The 7,749-nt window shown below is 43.8% G+C and overlaps 1 non-coding gene and 1 pseudogene across 1 annotated transcript; both read right to left on the reverse strand.

The window, feature by feature from the left end:
- Positions 1–4,383: 4,383 nt before the first annotated feature.
- On the reverse strand, positions 4,384–4,457 carry LOC123163316 (uncharacterized; annotated as a pseudogene).
- A 192-nt stretch (positions 4,458–4,649) lies between these two features.
- Positions 4,650–4,729, reverse strand: LOC123163318 (small nucleolar RNA SNORD36). The gene has a single exon (XR_006481839.1). It is a non-coding gene; the product is annotated as a small nucleolar RNA SNORD36 (small nucleolar RNA).
- Between the last annotated feature and the right edge of the window lie 3,020 nt (positions 4,730–7,749).

Here is a 7,749-nt window from a genome sequence, read left to right on the forward strand (position 1 = left end):
TAATATAACTGTCATCGAAACCTTAAGCATGCGGACCCTACGGGTTCGAGAACTATGTAGACATGACCTAGAACTATTCTTGGTCAATAACCAATAGCGGAACCTGGATGCCCATATTGACTCCTACATATTCTATGAAGATCTTTATCGGTCAAACCGCATAACAACATACTTTGTTCCCTTTGTCATCGGTATGTTACTTTCCCGAGATTCGATCGTCGGTATCCAATACCTAGTTCAATCTCGTTACCGGCAAGTCTCTTTACTCGTTCCGTAATGCATCATCCCGTAACCAACTCATTTGGTCACATTGCTTGCAAGGCTTATAATGATGTGCATTACCGAGAGGGCCCAGAGATACCTCTCCGACAATCGGAGTGACAAAACCTAATCTCGAAATACGCCAACTCAACATGTACCTTCGGAGACACCTGTAGTACTCCTTTATAATCACCCAGTTATGTTGTGACGTTTGGTAGTACCCAAAGTGTTCCTCCGGTAAACGGGAGTTGCATAATTCTCATAGTTACAGAAACATGTATAAGTCATGAAGAAAGCAATAGCAATATACTAAACGATCAATTGCTAGGCTAACGGAATGGGTCATGTCAATCACATCATTCTCCTAATGATGTGATCCCATTAATCAAATGACAACACATGTCTATGGTTAGGAAACACAACCATCTTTGATTAATGAGCTAGTCAAGTAGAGGCATACTAGTGACTATATGTTTCCGGTTAATACAACTCTAGCATGAATAATAAACATTTATCATGAAATAAGGAAATAAATAATAACTTTATTATTGCCTCTAGGGCATATTTCCTTCAACTACCAAACCTCGTAGGTCAACCAGAGTAAGATCCGCACCAGAGTGGTAAGGTAATCCTATTCTGGAGGTCATGTTACTTGACCATGATAAACCTACGAACTATGAGGAAGCGATGATGAGCCCAGATTCCGCGAAATGGCTTGAGACCATGAAATGTGAGATGGGATCCATGTATGAGAACAAATTGTGGACCTTGGTGGACTTGCCCGATGATCGGTAAGCCATAGAAAATAAATGGATCTTCAAGAGGAAGACGGACGTTGATAGTAGTGTTACTATCTACAAAGCTCGACTTGTCGCAAAAAGGTTTTCGACAAGTTCAAGGTGTTGACTACAATGAGATTTTTCTCAACTGTAGCGATGCTTAAGTCTGTCTGAATCATGTTAGCCATTGCCACATTTTATGAAATCTGGCAAATGGATGTAAAAACTGCATTCCTTAATGGTTTTCTTAGAGAAGAGTTGTATATGATGCAACCAGAAGGTTTTGTCAATCCTAAAGGTGCTAACAAAATGTGCAAGCTCCAGCGATCCATCTATGGACTGGTGCAAGCATCTTGGAGTTGGAATATACGCTTTCATAAGTTGATCAAAGCATATAGTTTTATACAGACTTGCAGTGAAGCCTGTATTTACAATAAAGTGAGTGGGAGCACTACAACCTTTCTGATAAGTATATGTGAGTGACATATTGTTGATCAGAAATGATGTAGAATTTTTCTGGAAAGCATAAAGAAGTGTTTGAAAGGAGTTCTTTAAAAGAAAGACATCAGTAAATCTACTTACATATTGAGCATCAAGATCTATTAAGATAGATCAAGACGCTTGATAATATTTTCAATGAGTAAATACCTTGACGAGATTTTGAAGTAGTTCAAAATGGAATAGTCAAAGAAAGAGTTTTTGCCTGTGTTGCAAAGGTATGAAATTGAGTAAGACTCAAATCCCGACCACGGCAGAAAAGAGAAAGAGAATGAAAGTCATTCCCTATGCCTCAATCATAGGTTCTATAAAAGTATGCCATGCTATGGACCAGACCTATTGTATACTATGCCCTGATTTGGCAAGGGAGTACAATGGTGATCTAGGAGTAGATCACTAGACATTGGTCAAAATTATCCTTAGTGGAATAAGGATATGTTTCTCAATTATGGAGGTGACAAGAGGTTCGTCGTAAAGGGTTACGTCGATGCAAGATTTGACACTGGTCCAGATGACTCTAAGTCTTAATCTAGATACATATTGAAAGTGGGAGCAATTAGCTAGAGTAGCTCCGTACAGAGCATTGTAGACATAGAATAATTGCAAAATACATACGGCTCTGAATGTGACAAACCCGTTGACTAAACTTCTCTCACGAGCAAAACATGATCATACCTTAGTAATCTTTGGGTGTTAATCACATAGTGATGTGATCTAGATTATTGAGTCTAGTAAACCCTTTGGATGTTGATCACATGACAATGTGAACTATGGGTATTAATCACATACAGATGTGAATATTAGTGTTAAATCACATGGCGATGTGAACTAGATTATTGACTCTAGTGCAAGTGGGAGACTGAAGGAAATATGCCCTAGAGGCAATAATAAAGTTATTATTTATTTCCTTATTTCATGATAAATTTTTATTATTCATGCTAGAATTGTATTAACCGGAAACATAATACATGTGTGAATACATAGACAAACATAGTGTCACTAGTATGCCTCTACTTGACTAGCTCGTTGAATCAAAGATGGTTAAGTTTCCTAGCCATAGACATGAGTTGTCATTTGATTAACGGGATCACATCATTAGAGAATGATGTGATTGACTTGGCCCATTCCGTTAGCTTAGCACTTGATCATTTAATATGTTGTTATTGCTTTCTTCATGACTTATACATGTTCCTATAACTATGAGATTATGCAACTCCCGTTTACCGGAGGAACACTTTGTGTGCTACCAAACGTCACAACGTAACTAGGTGATTATAAAGGAGCTCTACAGGTGTCTACGAAGGTACATGTTGAGTTGGCGTATTTCGAGATTAGGATTTGTCACTCCGATTGTCGGAGAGGTATCTCTGGGCCCTCTCGGTAATGCACATCACTATAAGCCTTGCAAGCAATGTAGCTAATGAGTTAGTTACGGGATGATGCATTACGTAACAAGTAAAGAGACTTGCCGGTAACGAGATTGAACTAGGTATTGAGATACCGACGATCGAATCTCGGGCAAGTAACATACCGATGACAAAGGGAACAACGTATGTTGTTATGCGGTTTGACCGATAAAGATCTTTGTAGAATATGTGGGAGCCAATATGAGCATCCAGGTTCCGCTATTGGTTATTGACTAGAGATGTGTCTCGGTCATGTCTACATAGTTCTCGAACCCGTAGGGTCCGCACACTTAAGGTTTCGTTGACAGTTTTATTATGAGTTTATGAGTTTTTATGTACCGAAGGTTGTTCGGAGTCCTGGATGTGATCACGGACATGACGAGGAGTCTTGAAATGGTCGAGACATAAAGATCGATATATTGGACGACTATATTTGGAGACCGAAAAGGTTCCGGGTGAGATTGGGACAATACCGGAGCTCTGGGAGGTTATCGGAACCCCCCGGGAGGTATATGGGCCTTCTTGGGCCTTAGTGGAAAGGAGGGGAAAGGAGCAAGGGAGGGGGCGCCCCCCCCCCCCCAAGCCCAATCCGAATTGGGAAGGGGGGCGGCCCCACCTTTCCTCCCTCCCTCCTTCCTCTTCCTTCCCTCTCCTTCTCCTAATAGGAAAGGGGGGAGTCCTACTCCCGGTGGGAGTTGGACTCCCCCCTAGGGCGTGCCACCACCCTTGGTCGGCCTCCTCCTCCACTCCTTTATATACGGGGGAGGGGGCACCCGATAGACACAACAATTGATCTCTTGATCTCTTAGCCGTGTGCGGTGCCCTCCTCCACCATAGTCCTCCTTGGTAATATTAAAGCGGTGCTTAGGCGAAGCCCTGCGATGGTAGAACATCAAGATCGTCACCATGCCATTGTGCTGACGGAACTCTCCCTTGACACTCAGCTAGATCGGAGTCTGAGGGACGTCATCGAGCTGAACGTGTGCTAGAACTCGGAGGTGTCGTAGTTTCGATGCTTGATCGGTCGGGCCGTGAAGACGTACGACTACATCAACCGCATTGTTCTAACGCTTCCGCTTTCAGTCTACGAGGGTACGTGGACGACACTCTCCCCTCTCGTTGCTATGCATCACCATGATCTTGCGTGTGCGTAGGATTTTTTTTGAAATTACTACGTTCCCCAACAACCCTAGCATAGCGGATTCTATCTAACTAGATGTTCTATGTGGCTTGGCAACAAAAGCAATCTAAGAATGTTCAGGATACCTTCTGGTTGACAAGGTCGAACGCCCTCTTGTGCACCCGCATCTCAAACCGATCCTAGGTGTTGGTACCTATTTTAGCAAAACAGGATAACATAGTTAAACTCTGTTTACTTTCAAATCATCATAAGAAACTACATGACAACAAGATTAGCAGATGACTGATTTGTGATGGGCTGAGTATCAGGTTTAAAAAGCTCGATTTTGAACATCAAATATATCAGAATAATCATATGAATCATCATTTGCTCAGCCCATCTACCAAGTGCAACTACTTCATCATTCTAGGTAAATTAAGATGTTAAATGACTAAAACTAGTAGTATGCTACAATCATATGGTATTGGTTAAAAAAATGTGACTACAGGACTACACTTGAACACATCACTTGCAATGCCTACTGGAAGGAGCAAGTGTATAGAAGAAAACAAACATTAGACAGGCTGGCCATCAGTCTTAAAAACCTTGATTTTGTATTCCTCAAAGAGAATCTCAGGAATATGTTGTTGTAGCATCATCTGACCAGCCAATCCATCATTAACACGCGTGCACACACAGAGCAGAGAACGATTTGAAATCAAGTGAAAGAATTGCGGTAGCACATATAACTAGCATGTTACGGTTTGTGGGTGATGGGGAAAATGCATGTGAAGTGCATAAATCATAGAGGGGTGTGTACAATACACACCATCTTTGACAGCAAGCAAAACAGACAGGAATAGAGCATGTCAACTATTGTAAAGCACAATCACTAGCATCATGGTGAGAGCAGTTTCCAGACGCCAACCATTCTTCTTGCAGGTGCTGGACGCCCCCGTCTTGTAGCGTGAGTGGAGGTAGCACGCAATCTGCACCAACAAAGCACCAAAAACAACATCAATCCCCTGTGTCACAGTCTCACAGACAGCCAAACCATCTTAATCCTAAAAACAAAAAAGGCATCAGCACCACCGAGGAGGAGGACGCACCGAGGTGAAGGTGAAATTCTGGGGCGGCGTGCCGACGCCGATCTCCCTGAAGTATAATCTGTTTCATGTAGTTCTTGAGCGACACGATGTCGCCCTCCTCCTCAGAGCAGAGGGTGCCGGCTACGCCGCCGCTGAGGAGGACGTGCTGCTGTGCATCCTCGCCACCGGAGAGGCGCGTGGTGTTGTGGCTGTTCAGGTTGCCGGGGCGCTTCTTGAGCGTGTTCCGCACCAAGATCTATGCCTCGGACACCGGGAGAAGGGTTTGTATCAGCACGACCGCGAGGAGCGCCAGGTCGATGCCTCTGCAGGTACCCATAGTCGCGATCTGCAGATAATCGCAGGGATTAACTGAACCGTAAGAGGAATTTAGAAAAGTGGTGGTAAATCCTAGTGTGGAAAGTAGCAGAGCATGCTACGGGTCCATGAGAAGAGAAGCAGCAGAGAGGAAGGGGGAGAGCTCACCAGAAACCGAAGAGGATCCCGCCGGCCGAGCTCACGGTCCCTTTGCAGGGAGATGGGGACGAGGAGACGGCGAGGAGATGGGAACAAGGAGATGGGGCGAGGAGGTGGAGACGGTGAGGGTTGGCGGCGAGGGTCGGGCGGAGGCAAGGAGATGGGATCAGCGGCCGCCGCGACGGGATTCACCATGGCTTCGTCTGGGCCGGACCTGGAGCATATGGCAGGACGGGAAGGAGGGGAGCAAGTGCGCGAGGGGGCTCGTGGTCAGCGTGAAGCACGCACGCGCGCGCCGGCAAGAAAGCCGGCCGCGACGCCATGGCCGTGCCTGGACTGGTGGATCTGGGGGGTGAAGGCTAGGGGAAAGGGTGCGTGGCGAAGACGAGGTCGCCGGTGGTGGGTGGGGGTGGCGGCGGTGGGAATCGCAGGAGGGGGCTCGCTCTCTCTCGATCTAGACTGGATCGGGATCGGTTCGGTGGGTGGGATCGGGAGGGGAGGGGAGAGGGGATCGCGCGCCGCGGAAGGAGGCCGGGGACAGGGAAGAGGAGGCGGCGGCGACGAGACGAGGACGAGGGAGGAGGAGTACGATGGGAGGAGACAGGCAGCGGCGGAGGAAAAGGGAGCGGGAGTGGCAGCGGCGATGGTGATAAAAGTGAGCTAGGATTTCGTGGTTTCGTGGGTGGACGAGGATGAGAGGGAGGGGGCGAGAGCAATGAGGGGGGGGGGGCTGCCGTTGGATCCGGGCGCATCCGACGATGCTAATCCATGATCCGCGTGAGATGGTTTTGGACCAATCAAAACGCAGTATCCCTTTGATGATTTTAAGACCATTTAAATTGGTCATAATCGATTGAAAATAAGATGTTAAATCATGTCTTCTATTTGACGGCCTAAGAAATTTATAAAAACAAATAGAAAACAAAAAACTTTGCATTGTGTCACCAAGTGTGACCTACTTTTCAGTAAGAATAACAAACTTTGAATAATGCAAATATCATAAAAAAGTGTTCTCAGAAATAAGTTTTTTGTAAGAGAATTATTTTTTGAGAGCCCAAAATGATTTTTTATGAAGAACCTAGCAAATATTTGTTGCAAATTTCGACCACATATATTTTATAAAATCTTAGGTTTTATTTAATGTTTAGTTGACCAAATGGTTGGGTGCTAAAAGCTTTGTTCCACCTCTGGTGAAAAAGACAAATTTCCGCCGATTCAGCAGGAAACGGGTCAAATTTGAACTGCAACTGCCTCATAGTTTGCTTTTTATTTTTTCCAAAAATCATTCCTAGGTACATAAGTATCTATTTAATCAGAGAAACACCCAAGAAAAATCCAAGATTCAACCACTAGCTTGGAACGGTCATGCCTGCCGTTTTGATAGCATTTTGAAGCGGGCATAAATAATTCAAAAAAACAAAAAAATGAAAAACCTCCGCATTGTGTCATTATATGTGACCAAGTTTCCAGGAAAAATAATAAACTTATAATACGGCAATTATTTTAAAAAAGTGTTCTCATAAACGAGCTATCATGCGTGAAGATTCATGCCTTTCATGCCAAATGATCAATCTTATGGCCACATTCATGGCATAGTTTATTCAAATAATCTCATATTGTACACAATGGTGCATCTTGGAATTCCAAACAATGTTGCCTAAGGGACTTTTCATTTTCTTTGCACGGAAAATTCATTTTCCATTTTCCGAGTGCCCGAAATGAGTTACAATATATTTATTGCAAAATTGGACCAAATCAATTTTATAAAATACTTGGCCATATTTAATGCACAATTGACCAAATGGTTGGGTGTCAAAAGTTTTGATCCACCTCTCGTGAAAAAGACAAATTCCCGCCGATTAAGTTGGAAGCGGGTCAAATTTGAACTGTGTCTACCTCATAGTTTGCTCTTTATTTTTTCCAAAAATCATTTCTAGGTACATAAGTATCTATTTAATCAGAGAAACATCAAAAGTTTTCCAAGATTCAACCACTAGCTAGGAACTGTCAAGCCCGTCGTTTTGACCGCATTTTGAAACGGGCATACAAAATTCAAAAAGAATCAAAAAATTGGAAAACCTTCGCATTATGTCATTATATGTGACCAAGTTTACAGGAAAATA

The sequence above is a fragment of the Triticum aestivum genome, chromosome 7B (genome assembly GCF_018294505.1).
Source record: "Triticum aestivum cultivar Chinese Spring chromosome 7B, IWGSC CS RefSeq v2.1, whole genome shotgun sequence".
Lineage (NCBI taxonomy): Eukaryota > Viridiplantae > Streptophyta > Magnoliopsida > Poales > Poaceae > Triticum > Triticum aestivum.